Source organism: Azolla caroliniana, unplaced genomic scaffold (assembly GCF_043228905.1).
Source record: "Azolla caroliniana isolate FFs.n. ecotype wild unplaced genomic scaffold, voAzoCaro1.0.p SCAF_9, whole genome shotgun sequence".
NCBI classification, from domain to species: domain Eukaryota; kingdom Viridiplantae; phylum Streptophyta; class Polypodiopsida; order Salviniales; family Salviniaceae; genus Azolla; species Azolla caroliniana.
In genome coordinates, this window is record NW_028230444.1 from 6,255,598 (window position 1) to 6,269,145 (window position 13,548).

Below are 13,548 nucleotides of genomic sequence, written 5' to 3' on the forward strand. Positions count from 1 at the left end.
TATCAAAATATTCAGAATTGTATTTTTTTGTTTCTTATGTATATGCTTATATAATTCTATGAAATTATAAATTCATAATAATAGTAATCACCACCAGATGATTGCATTGGAGCAATCATCTTTGACAATATCTTCCTTTTTTGGGAGATGATTGCATTGGTTCAACATCACAAACAGTCCCTTGCTATACTATTATTAGATTTTGAGAAGCATATGACAAAGTAGATTGGGACTTTCTGGAGGCAGTTCTATTATGATTAGGGTTTCTAAGTGTATGGATAAAAGGTGTGTTTGTATTATATAGACATGCTTCTAGCTCGGTTCTATTTTTTGGAGGCAATGGTACATTATTTCCAATTTCTAGATCTGTCCGACAAGGTTGCCCGTTAGCTCCGTTTCTTTTCATTTTATTTGGGGAAGCTCTATCATCTTGTCTTAGATCCTCGACAGTGGCCATCCAAGCAATAGCCTTACCTATTGCAAACTGTAAACGTGAGTGTTTGCGGAAGCGTAAAACAGAGAACAACACAGAGAGAGAGAGAGAGAGAGAGACAGAGACAGAGAGAGACAGAGAGAGCAGAACGTAATTTCCAAAATTATATCAAGACACTACATACACACTGTGCTAAGTAGCACTACTTATACAAGTCCTCTTGGGACTGACAGAAGTACCATGTACTTCAATGCTCACACGAGCATTTGACACTTACTATGAGACTATAACTACCTAGTAGTCTATCCTATACTAGGCTTCCAATTGGACTGCCGGTTACGGATTGCACCCGGCTTCTACTGCTTGCCGGTTCGGTTGCTCACCGTCATACCGATCCGTTTCGCCCGATCTGTCTCGCTTACCGGCTCCGGCTTATTCAGCCGATCCGGCTCCGGTTGAGCTTGCCGCTCAACACTCCCCCTCAAGCTCAACCTGAGGTGGGGTTGTAGTGTCGACATCTGTGGCAGTCGGTTCTTTCAACCGACTTCTCCTGGCGTTACTCCGCCTAGCTCGCGCTCCTCGTCCGGTCCGGTCCCGTTTGCCGCGACCCCTTTGGTTCTGCGTGCCTCGACCCTCTCGGTCAGCATGTCTGCTCAATAGGCCCATCTCAGCACTCACGTTGTTGTGACTCCGGCGCTTGCCGATCCGTTGGTTCTCCCACGATGGCATCGACTTCCGCTGTGTCCGTGTCCCCTTGACCTTCAGTCAATCCGACTCATCCGGATCCATCTGTTGATCCGAATCAGCTATCTCCGACTCGTTCCAGCTCTTGTCTGAATCTGTACACTCCGATTCGACTTCCGGCTTTAGGCCTCTCACTACATCGGACCACTTCCGAGTCTTGGCCTTCTCCATGCTTCCCTCGGCTTCTTCAGCCGGTGAACCGAAATCGAATTCTTCATTCGACTCCGCATCATGGTCAGTACCGTCGTGATGACCTCCGCACAGCATGCACTTCTCTTCCTGAGTGCACAACTCTTCTTCACAGCCACTTGCTCCGACTTGTTCGGATGTGTCGACTTCTTTTGTCGACTCGGCTTCCTTCATTTTCTTGTCTCCACTTCTTCCGGCTCTCCTCTTACCGACGGGTTCAACAATGTTTTGGCCTTTGCCTGTTTCGGTAGAGACTTTGCCCTTGCTTCTCCCCCTCAAGTGCGGCACGTCGAGATGCTGAATACCAAGCATGTCGGTAAAGTGCTGCAACTTGTCCGACCCGAGCGGCTTGGTGAAGATGTCGGCAACTTGCCGATCCGTATGAACATATCGTAGGTCAACTTCACCGCTCAGGACCCGCTCACGCACGAAGTGGTAGTGCACCTCGATGTGCTTTGTGCGAGCATGGAACACAGGGTTCCTGGCGAGCTGCAGGCTGCTCATGTTATCGCAGTAAATCGGAATCGGGGACGGTACCTCGATCCGCAAGTCTCGCAGCAGTCGCCGAAGCCAGATGGCTTCACAAGTGGCAACGGTAGCGGCCCGGTACTCAGCCTCAGTGCTTGACAAAGCCACTGTAGGTTGCTTCTTGCTGCTCCACGCAACGGCCGCGCTACCTATGGAGAACATGTATCCGGAAGTGGAGCGGCGATCAGACGCATCGCCGGCCCAGTCAGCATCTGTGCAACTGACAAGCTCTTCGGGTATACCTCGCCGGTATAGCAGTCCCCGGTCCTTAGTGCCACTGACATACCGTAATATTCGTTGCGCGCACTGAAGGTGCTCCACGGTCGGCTTCTGCATGAACTGACTTACCATGCCGACCGGATAGCTGATGTCGGGGCGGGTGATGGTTAAGTAGATCAGGCTTCCGACAACCTGTCGGAACCGTTTCTCATTGCAGGCCGGTCTGGAGTTGGGACGAAGCTTCTGGTTCCGGTCCAGCGGTGTGGACACAGGTCGGCAATCCGTCATGCCGAACTTATATAGCATATTCAACACGTAATGTCGTTGTGAGAGCAATATGCCGTCGGGGGTCCGGATCACTTCGATCCCAAGAAAATAATGAAGGTCCCCCAGGTCCTTCATTTCGAATGCGTCCGACAACTGGGACATGACGCTGTTGATTTCGGGAAGACCTGGTCCGGTGATGACTAAATCATCCACATACAAGAGTATACATACCGGACCGTCAGAGCCTTGCCGGATGAACAACGAAGAGTCCGACTTAGAGACAGCAAACCCCAGCTTACGCAACCGGTGCGTGATCTTCGCGTTCCAAGCTCGGGGGGCTTGCTTCAAGCCGTAAAGCAACTTGTTCATCTCCGATTGAAATCCGGGGGGATGAGTCATAAAGACTTCTTCTTCAAGCTCTCCTTGAAGGAAGGCGTTCTTCACATCCATCTGGTGAAGATGCCACCCCCTTGCCGCAGCAACCGCCAGTACCACATGAACCGTCGTCATCTTCGCCACAGGAGCGAAGGTCTCGTCGTAGTCGATTCCGTGGGTCTGCGCGTATCCCTTCGCCACTAACCGGGCATTGTACCGGTTAACAGAACCGTCGGCGTTGTACTTGACCTTGTACACCCACTTGCATCCGATCGGTTTATAGTGACGAGGAGGATCAACTAGGTCCCAAGTTTCGTTGGCATCGAGTGCCCGCATTTCTTCGTCCATAGCGGCACGCCAATTCGTGTCCTTTGCCGCTTCTACGTAGCTCTCCGGCTCACGCACTTCTGTCACCTTAGTCATGTACGCATAATGATGCGCCATGTATTCATTGTACCCGTACCGCATGACAGGATCCTTCTGGCGGGTTGATCGGCGCAACGCACCGTCACCTGATTTGAGGCCCTTCTTGGCCAGTTCGGTCTTCGTTGCCGAAGATCCGCCTTTCTCCTTTCCGGAGTCGGATACGCACCGATCCGACTCATAGTTGCCGGTTTCGAATTCCGGCATCTTCCTCTTCCCTTTCTCGTTGCGCGTGAACCGTTTCCTCGGTTCCTTGCGCGGGGAGAGCACGGCAGAGTCTCCACCACTTGCCATCTCTTCATCTGACTCAGTCGCTCGTTCGGTCCACTCAACCGTAACGATTCCGGACTCTCATCTTGAGTCCCGGCTTCATCATCCTCTGCCAGGGCTGATTCAGGCTCACTGGCCTGATCTTTCGACATTGGGTCGGGATCGGAAGTCGGAGTCGGTACGGAGTACCAGGATGCCGATTCATCGAACTCGACATCCCGGCTAACTCGGACTTCCTTCGTCCGGGGGTTATAGCACTTATACCCCTTTTGCTCTTGAGCATAGCCGACTAGGATGCATTTTTCCGATTTTGCATCCAGCTTTCTCCGCTTCTGATCCGGCACGTGCACATACGCTATGCTGCCGAATATCCGAAGGTGTCTTAAGTTCGGCTTGCGCCCGAAATACAGCTCATGAGTTGTCACCTTGTCCCCAATGCGGTTTTGTATGTAGACGGCCGTCCGGACCGCCTCCGCCCAGTAGAACCGGGGCATGCTCTTCTCCTCCAGCATTGCCCTTGCCGCTTCGACGAGTGTCCGGTTCTTCCTTTCGGCCACACCATTTTGCTCCGGTGTGTATCTGCAGCTGAACTCTCGCCGAATTCCCTTCTGCTGCAGATAACTAGTGAATTGGCCGGAAAAATATTCCTTTCCGCCATCCGACCGAAGGCACTTGATCTTCCTCTCCGATTCCCGTTCCACCATCTTCTGGAGGCTCTGGAAACAGTCGAAGACTTCGCTCTTCCGCTCAATGAGGTAGATCCAAGTATGTCGAGTATGGTCGTCGATGAAGGAGACGAAGTATCGGCTCCGGCCAAGGCTTACACTTTGTGCCGGTCCCCATACATCCGAATGGATGAGATCGAGCTTGTTACAGCTCCGGTTCCGTTCGGTGGGGAATGGAAGCCGGTGTTGCTTCCCAAGTTGGCAGGCTTCACACATTTCGGCTCTCCGGCCGCTGAACTTCGGCAAACCGAAAACGACTTGTTTCGTTTGCAGGTCTTGAAGCCTCCGGTAGTTGATGTGGCCTATCCGATTGTGCCACAGGTCGATGTCCGACTCGACCTTCTGTCGTTTCGCGAATAGAGCGGTGCCAAAGTCATTGGTGTCGAGGATAAACATCCTCCCGTCTCTGCGCCCTTGCGCAATGACTTCGCCCTCATCCTCAATGAAGCACCCGAGGTGCGTAAACCGCACCTGCATCCCCTGGTCGACAATCTGACCGACGGACACCAGGTTCTTCGTGATTGTCGGAACGTGTAATACGTTCATCAGCTTCCCTTTCTGTCCGACGTGGCTTAGAGGAACTTCTCCGACGTGCACGATTGGGTGAGGAGCGTCGTCTCCGGTTTCGACTACTCCTGGTCGATCCGGTTTCTCCAAAAAGGAGAACCACTCTTTGTGGCTCGTCATGTGGTTCGACGCGCCGGAATCAACATACCACACTTCCTCCGTTTTGGAAGTGGTCTTCTTCATTGAGTTTGCCTCGTGATTCATCACCAAGGCTGGCCCCTTACCGGCCTTTCCGGTTCTGGATCCTTCTGATCCGTTTGCGTAGTGCGAGTTTTGCCGACCATCCTTACCGGTCTTGCCGGATCCGGATTTGTCTGAATCGGCACGCTTTCTCCAGCACTCGCTTTCCCTGTGGCCTTTTTTGCCACAGTCCCAGCATTCTGTAGCTGTCAGGAACAATACTAAGACAGAGAAGGATTTAGTACTAAAAGAAGTATTAGTACTAAGAGAGGTGAAGAACTCTCGAGAGAAGGAAAGAGTGAGTGAGGGAGAGAAAGAGAGATCGAGAGAGAGAGATGATAAGAAAAGATATATATTATGTGAAGAGAATGTACAGTAGCTTAGGAGGCTTAAGACTGGCGTTGAACCGATTTGGTTCGAAATAATGCCTCGTGCCTCCTTTTATAGTGTTCCAAGGAATACTCTTGAAGTTTCTAGAATGTTCCAAAGAAATCTGGAATATACATCAATTTTCTGAAATAAAACATAAATGAAAATAATATTCTACGTATTACAATGTATAGTCTGATGGTCAAGAGCTCGACCCATGTAGCATAAGGTCATGGGTTCGAGTCTTGCCATATCATGACACTATCCCCCCTTTAAAACGACGAGTGTAACGAGTCGTTTTGGATTGAGGACCTGGTTTGTCTGGATATTGATGATGGAAGTCTTCAAGAAGTGCACGAGCTTTGGTGACATTCTCTATCGGCTCCCAAGTACGCTCACTAGGACTATATCCTAGCCAATCGACTAGATAGTATAGCTTGTTGCGAACAATCTTGGAATCAAGGATGGCGGCAACTTTGTACTCAGGTCCATCTTCAAGCTCGATCGGGGGTGGAGGCTGTGTAATACGTCCTGGGATGGTGCTCTCTTGATAGGGTTCAAGGAGAGAACTATGAAACACCGGATGTATCCGAAGTTGTGGAGGTAGATCGAGACGAAAAGCGACATCATTAATCTTTCCTGTGATACGGAAAGGACCTAAGCGCCGATAATCCAACTTCTCGCATGGGCGAGTAGTCTTGATGTGTCGTCGGAGTAGCCATACCCGATCTCCAATGTTAAAACTCGATGGGAGTCGATGACGATTTGCATAAACCTTGTGTGTTTGCTGAGCTTGTTGGAGATGAGTAGCTAAATCCGCTTGTATCTTACGTAACCGCTCCAAACGATCCTCCGCGCAAGGATTTGTGGACACCTCTGGGATTTCAAGTACACACCACCGGGGGTGACATCCGGTATAAGCATAAAATGGCGTAACTTTAGTCGATGCGTGGATAGAGTTATTATAGGCGAATTCGGCGAAGTGGAGAATATCTGCCCAGTCATCCTGATGATAGCTGAGGAAGCACCGCAGGTACTGCTCCAACGTTTGATTTGTTCGTTCGGCTTGGCCGTCGGTTTGTGGGTGGTAGCCGGAGGAGAGGTTACAAGTGACCTTGAGCATTTTAAAAAGGTGCTTCCAGAATTTTGACACGAACTGGGGTCCACGGTCGCTGACGATACTATCGGGAAGTCCATGATGCCGACATACTTCACGCATGACAATTTCGGCAGTGTCTTCATTGGAGATTTCCTTAGTACATGGCAAAAAATGAGCCATCTTCGTATATCGATCTACCACTGTTAGAATCGCATTGAATCCCTTAGAGACTGGAAGATCTGTGATGAAGTCTAGAGCAATGGATTGCCACGGCTTGCTTGGAATTGGTAATGGTTCTAATAAACCATATGGATGATGCCTTGGCATTTTCGCTCTGCAGCATGTGTCACAAGTCCGAACAAAGTCTTCGACAAATTGTCGCATACGGGGCCACCAGAATGATCGTTGTACTAAATCTAATGTTTTAGTACTACCGAAATGCCCAGCTGTATATGTGTCATGACAGTTTTGTACTACTTGAAGGCGGGAAGAGCCATTAGGAACATACAAAAGTTCTTTAAAGAAGAGTAATCCATCATGGTATTTGAATTGCCGATAGTCCGTACCTGGTGGTTGCGACTGTGAACACGACGCTCGAGAGGGATCAATTTGTGCTAGTATAGCTTGAGCGAAAGCATCTGTCTTCAGGTCCGCACGTATGATATCGATAACGTGGGAATCCATGGGCATGCCAAAGACCTGTGTTGCTTGCAGTCGTGCCGGTCCCAAGATTACTTGCTTTTGGTTATCAAAAGCTGGCTCGCCGGGACGCGGTGCTAGGTACGAACGCCGTGATAATGCATCTGCTTTCCCTTGATGTTTCCCAGGTCGATATGTAATCTTGAAGTCGAAATGCATGAGAAAATGGGCCCACTGAGCTTGACGTCGATTTAACACACGAGCGTCTTGAAAATAGGCGAGGTTTTTGTGGTCACTGAATACAGTGACTTGATGAGAAGATCCCTCTAGAAAATGCCTCCATTGCATAAAAGAGTCCACTATAGCCAATAACTCTTTATCATGAATTTCGTAGTTGATTTCGGCGGCGTCAAACTTGCGTGAGTGAAAAGCCACAAGATGTAGCTTTTCATCATTACCTCGTTGTGATAGAATGCTTCCCAATGCAAAATCCGATGCGTCTGCTTCGATGATGAATGGTTTTTCTGGATCAACGTGAGCTAGAATCGGAGCCGATGTAAATGCATGTTTAAGATTCTCAAAAGCCATGTCCGCTTCTTCAGACCAAACGAATGATTGTCCCTTCCTAGTAAGTTGTGTAAGAGGCAAAACGAGCTTTGAGTAATCCTTTATAAACTTCCGGTAAAAATTGGCAAAGCCTAGAAAGCATTGCACATCCCGCACCAAACGCGGAGTCTGCCATTCTACCACCGTTTTGACCTTAGCTGGGTCCATGGAGATGCCTTCTGAGGAAATGACATAGCCGAGAAATTCCACTTGGTTGCACCCGAAACTACATTTTTCCAGTTTTGCATAGAGACCATGTTCTCGAAGTCGTTTTAGTACTAACAGTACATGAGAATCATGCTCTTCTTGGGTCTTCGAGTAAACCAGTAGATCATCCAAATAGATGATTAGACACACATCCAAGAGATCTCGGAAAATATCATTTGCCATGTGCTGGAAGACTGTTGGCGCATTAGTGAGGCCGAACGACATAACCGTATACTCGAAGTGCCCATATCTGGTGCGGAACGCGGTCTTCCATTCATCTCCTGGTCGGATCCGTACGAGGTTATAGGCTCCCCGTAAGTCGATCTTCGTGAAGAACCTGGCACCATTGATCCGTTCTAAAAGACTTGAGATAAGGGGGAGTGCATACCTATTTCGGATTGTAACCTTATTCAAGCCACGGTAATCTACAACGAGCCGAAGTGAGCCATCCTTTTTCTTGACGAAGAAAATGGGTGCGCCGGCTGGAGATTTCGAATGTCGTATGAAACCATTCTCCAAATTCTCCTCTATATAGGCTCGAAGGACTTCCAGTTCGGTTGGTGATAAATTGTAGATCGGTCCCCAAGGTGGCTCTTTCCCTGGTTGTAAATCGATGGGGCAATCATATGGTCGATGGTGAGGAAGCGTACTGGCTTGTACTTTATCAAACACATCGACATACTGATGATACTTCTCTGGAAGTTGAACGATGGAATCCTCTTTAGGGGTGCTGGAGGGGTTTACTGATATTGCAAAGAGAAACATTTCTTCCTTGCATCCTTCCTCACGCAACTGATGTAGTGAAATCGTTGCAATCTCATGAGTAGAACCTCGGGCTTTTCGATGCCGGATTTCTCTTGTCCGCCAATCTATGTCTGGGTTATGTAATTCGAACCATGGTAATTCTAAGACAATGGGGTGTTCTGGGATGCTAATTATATTAAATGATATGACACATGCTAGATTATCTAGGACAACATTAACGGGTTCTAACTCTTCTATGATATTTCCTGAGGCAATGGGACGACCATCGACGACTACTACAAGGGTAGGACACGGGAGTTTTCTGAGAGATATCTGATGAGCTTGGGCAAATTTCCTATCCATGAAGCAAGAATTAGCTCCGGAATCTAGAAGTGCTAAGACATGTACTGGAGGAGTACTTTTAGTACTAACTGTTACTTGGGCTACGAACACATCGCTAACTTGCTTAGAGGGAATGGAACCACTAATGGGCTGCACAGATCTAGGGCTGTCCAACCAAACGGCTCCTATTTTGGCTGGACTTAGTCGTTTAACTCTTCTTCTAACTGACTAAGGACATCAAATTTGTTCGCTAGATTTGGGCTATTAGTACTATTAGGGCTATCAGGTATCCCTACTGAAATAGACTCGGGTTTAGTACAATCAGAACTAGCAACTATTTGGTTTACCTGCCTTCTTGGCCTATGGGGACAGTTTACCGCGATATGCCTTGGTCCACCGCAATAAAGACATAATCGGTTTGCTCGGCGTCGTTGCTTTTCTTCTTCCGATAGCGGTCCACGACGACGTGTGGTGTCAATTTCCATTGGAGTTGGAGTACTTGCTGGAGGCGCAGTATATGACTCCCTCGGAAAAGGTTTCGCTACCACTGAGGCATAGGTAGGCTCTGATCTTGCCCTCGGAATCTGGAATTGTCGTTCCGAACGTCGTTCGAAGAGGCGGTTGTCGCATCTCACCGCGCGACTAATTGCTTCTGTTAATGACTTTGGCTCTTCGGGGAAGGTCAAGAGTAAATCCTTGACATCGTTGCGTAAGCCATAACGGAATTGCTCAATCAATGCGTGATCATCCCAAGGGATATCGGCAGCGAGTAGGCGGAAATCTGCAGCGTATGCGGAAGCTGGACGATCACCTTGGCGTAATCGCCGGATTTATTTGATTGCAGTCCTTATGCTGTCAGTATCTCCAAAACAAGCCTTAAACTCACTTATAAATTCTTCAAAACTGTTTAATAATGGAGAATCCTTTTCCAACAATGGAGCAAACCATGCTAACGCTGAGCCACTAAGGAGAGTGCCTACTAGTCCCACTCGTGATGCATCGGTGGGATATCGAGAAGGATGCATTTGTATCACTAAACGTACCTGATTTAAAAACCCTCTAAACTGTGATCGGGTCCCATCAAATTTTGCAGGAAGACCGATCTTGGGTTCTTTGTGAATCCCTTGAGTGCTTGATCCTTGTTGTTGTAATGATATGATAGTCGCTTCGAGTTGTTGTACACGTAGTGTCAGCTCCCCGTGTTGTTGTTGTTTTTCCAACGCTATTTGTTGAAGATCCCCCAACAAGCGATGATTTTCTTGTTCTAGTGCTACAAATTTCTCTTTTAAGCACTGGAGCTCCGAGAAGACAGATTGGTATTCCTGAGCGCTAACAGTTTCCATTTTACTAGGGAGGATAAGAGGATTAATAAGAAGATAAAAGGAAGAGGAGGAAAGGAAGAGGAGGAAAGGAAGATCGGCGCAAATCGGTTCAAACTGTCAGGAACAGTACTAAGACAGAGAAGGATTTAGTACTAAAAGAAGTATTAGTACTAAGAGAGGTGAAGAACTCTCGAGAGAAGGAAAGAGTGAGTGAGGGAGAGAGAGAGAGATCGAGAGAGAGAGATGATAAGAAAAGATATATATTATGTGAAGAGAATGTACAGTAGCTTAGGAGGCTTAAGACTGGCGTTGAACCGATTTGGTTCGAAATAATGCCTCGTGCCTCCTTTTATAGTGTTCCAAGGAATACTCTTGAAGTTTCTAGAATGTTCCAGAGAAATCTGGAATATACATCAATTTTCTGAAATAAAACATAAATGAAAATAATATTCTACGTATTACAATGTATAGTCTGATGGGCAAGAGCTCGACCCATGTAGCATAAGGTCATGGGTTCGAGTCTTGCCATATCATGACAGTAGCGGATTTGTCTTGCCGGCCTCCGGCACCGCCTTGACTCCCCCTGCTTGTGGAAGTCTCGGAACTGCTGTCAGCACGTTCATAGTGCCTCCGTTCCTGCTCTTGCCGGCCGCCTCCATTGCGTGCCGACCCACCTCTTCCACCACGCCCACGGAACCGATCCGTTCCCGTGTACAGCATTCGGCTGTCCGGGGATGCACTGGTAGATGCACCGGCGTGGTTCTCCTCTACAAGGAGCATCGACTGTAAGTCGAAGAATGAGGGGGTATTCTCCCTTGTACACACCGCAGTCCGGAACGCTCCGAACTTGGACGCCAGGCCTCCGAGACATACCTGCACCATCTCGTCTTCCTCTACGGTAACATTGATAGAGGCGAGCGAGTCGCAGATCTCCTTTATCCGGCCCGTGTAGTCTACCACGGACATGTTCTTCTGTCGAACATTGCTCAACTCCTGTCTGAGTTGGAGCTTCCAGGCAGTGGGGCTTGCGGCGAAAACCTTTTTCAGGTTCCCCCAAGCATCCTTCGGTGTCTTGGCGTCACGGATGTGGCTGAGCAGCTGATCGCCGACACTGGACGCGAAGCAGTACATCACCCTGCTTGCCGCTTGTTCCCATACCGGGAAGTCCTTGTGTGCCGAGTCGGGTGCCGCATCATTCGCTCCTTCGACATAACTCCAGTACCCGTGTCCAAGCAGGTACTGGTGCATCTTGTAAGACCAAGATGCATAGTTGCTCCTGTCAAGCTTCTCCACCGGGAGCGACGTAGCCATTCCTCTATCCATGTCTTCTACTGTGTCTGTTTTCGACCTGTTAGGGTTTTCTTCTCAAGAGTTAAATGTCTGCAGCAGAGGTTCTCAACCCTCGCGCTCTAATACCAGGTAAACGTGAGTGTTTGCGGAGGCGTAAAACAGAGAACAAAACAGAGAGAGAGAGATAGAGAGACAGAGAGAGATAGAGAGAGCAAAACGTAATTTCCAAAATTATATCAAGACACTACATACACATTGTGCTAAGTAGCACTACTTATACAAGTCCTCTTGGGACTGACAGAAGTACCATGTACTTCAATGCTCACACGAGCATCTGACACTTACTACGAGACTATAACTACCTAGTAGTCTATCCTATACTAGGCTTCCAATTGGACTGCCGGTTACGGATTGCACCCGGCTTCTACTGCTTGCCGGTTCGGTTGCTCACCGTCATACCGATCCGTTTCACCCGATCCGTCTCGCTTACCGGCTCCGGCTTATTCAGCCGATCCGGCTCCGGTTGAGCCTGCCGCTCAACACAAACTCGATAGTTCTTGATGTTGAGTTTGCGGATGACACTGCTCTTTATATTTGTGGAGATGTTATTAATCTTGATCGGGTACATAATGCTTTGCAGATATTTTTAGATGCTACTAGAGCCTCTTTCAATTGAAATAAATTTGTAGGCCTTTGGGCCATTGATGAACCGCATCCATAGTGATATCCAGGCCCTGCATTCCGTTGGCTTAATCTTGGGAGCCCATTCATTACTTAGGTTGTCTGGTTGGTATAGATTTACCATCTAAAGTGATGCTATCAGCATTGCTATTATCAATCAAGCGTAAGTTAGTATATTGGGACTCGCAACAATTATCCTTTACAGGTTGGGTTGTCATTGCAAATTCGGTGTTGTTGGCCTCAATGTGGTTTATCGCACCTGCTTGGTTGTTCTCTAGGTCGGCAATCATGAAAGTTCAAAGCCTCATATGTAACTTCCTCTGGGGTGGAAAAAATGGGTCTCTTGTAGTGGTCAAGGTGGCTTGGGATGTTTTGATTAGGCCAAAAAGCTAGGGAGGGTTGGCTTTAATAGATCCCTTGACACAATCTCGAGCTCTCTTGACAAAGTTTGTAGTAAGATGATTGTTGCCAGGGATAGAGGCATGGAAGGGTATGTTGCTTAATCAACTAATGCAATTATCTCCCAAGGCGGCAGGAAACTGGTTGCCTTCTTTGAAATGGATGTTCTTGACAAATGTACAAACACCGAGATAGAATCTAACATCCAATCGATTTCTCATGGGAATCATCAGAGCATGGGATGTAATCAAGATTTTTTTACACAAGCAGATGCCTAACACGTGGGATGGTTGGATGATTCAGCCACTTTTGGCTAATTCTCTCGTCCGGGATTCTATTGGAAATGTATTGGGCCTTAGACCTCGCCTTGCATGGGGAAAACTTGACAATGGGCCAACAGCATCAATAGGATCCTGGATTCATTTTCAACACATGCCAGAAGTGGATTGGGTTAAGCAGTTACACTCGATATATGGGGCGAAGACAATGACAATGGATATTTCTACAACCTTCTCACATGCCTCAATGCGACTTCAGCCAATGCATGAGCATATATGGTTTAGTTGCCTTACGAATGACATGATGCTCTTTGTTAAAGGAATTTCTACAAGCAAGTGTATTTTTTATTTCCATATTCAACAAGATAATAAATTGCAGCCTTATACACCATTAGATAATTTACTACAAAACCTACTCGTTGTTCCAGTTAGGGTGATTGCCAAAACTAGTAAGAAATGGCTCTTGGATCCACAACTGTCAATAGCTCATTTGTGGGATATGCTTTGGTTATATGCACAAGAACCAGTTAATAGGCTGATGTGGGACCCACGAGGATGGTTCTGGACTAGTCCCATGATGGATCCAATGCTGAAAGTTCCATTCTTTAAGTATACTGTAAAATTTGGTAGAACCTTACTCATGTCTAAGAAT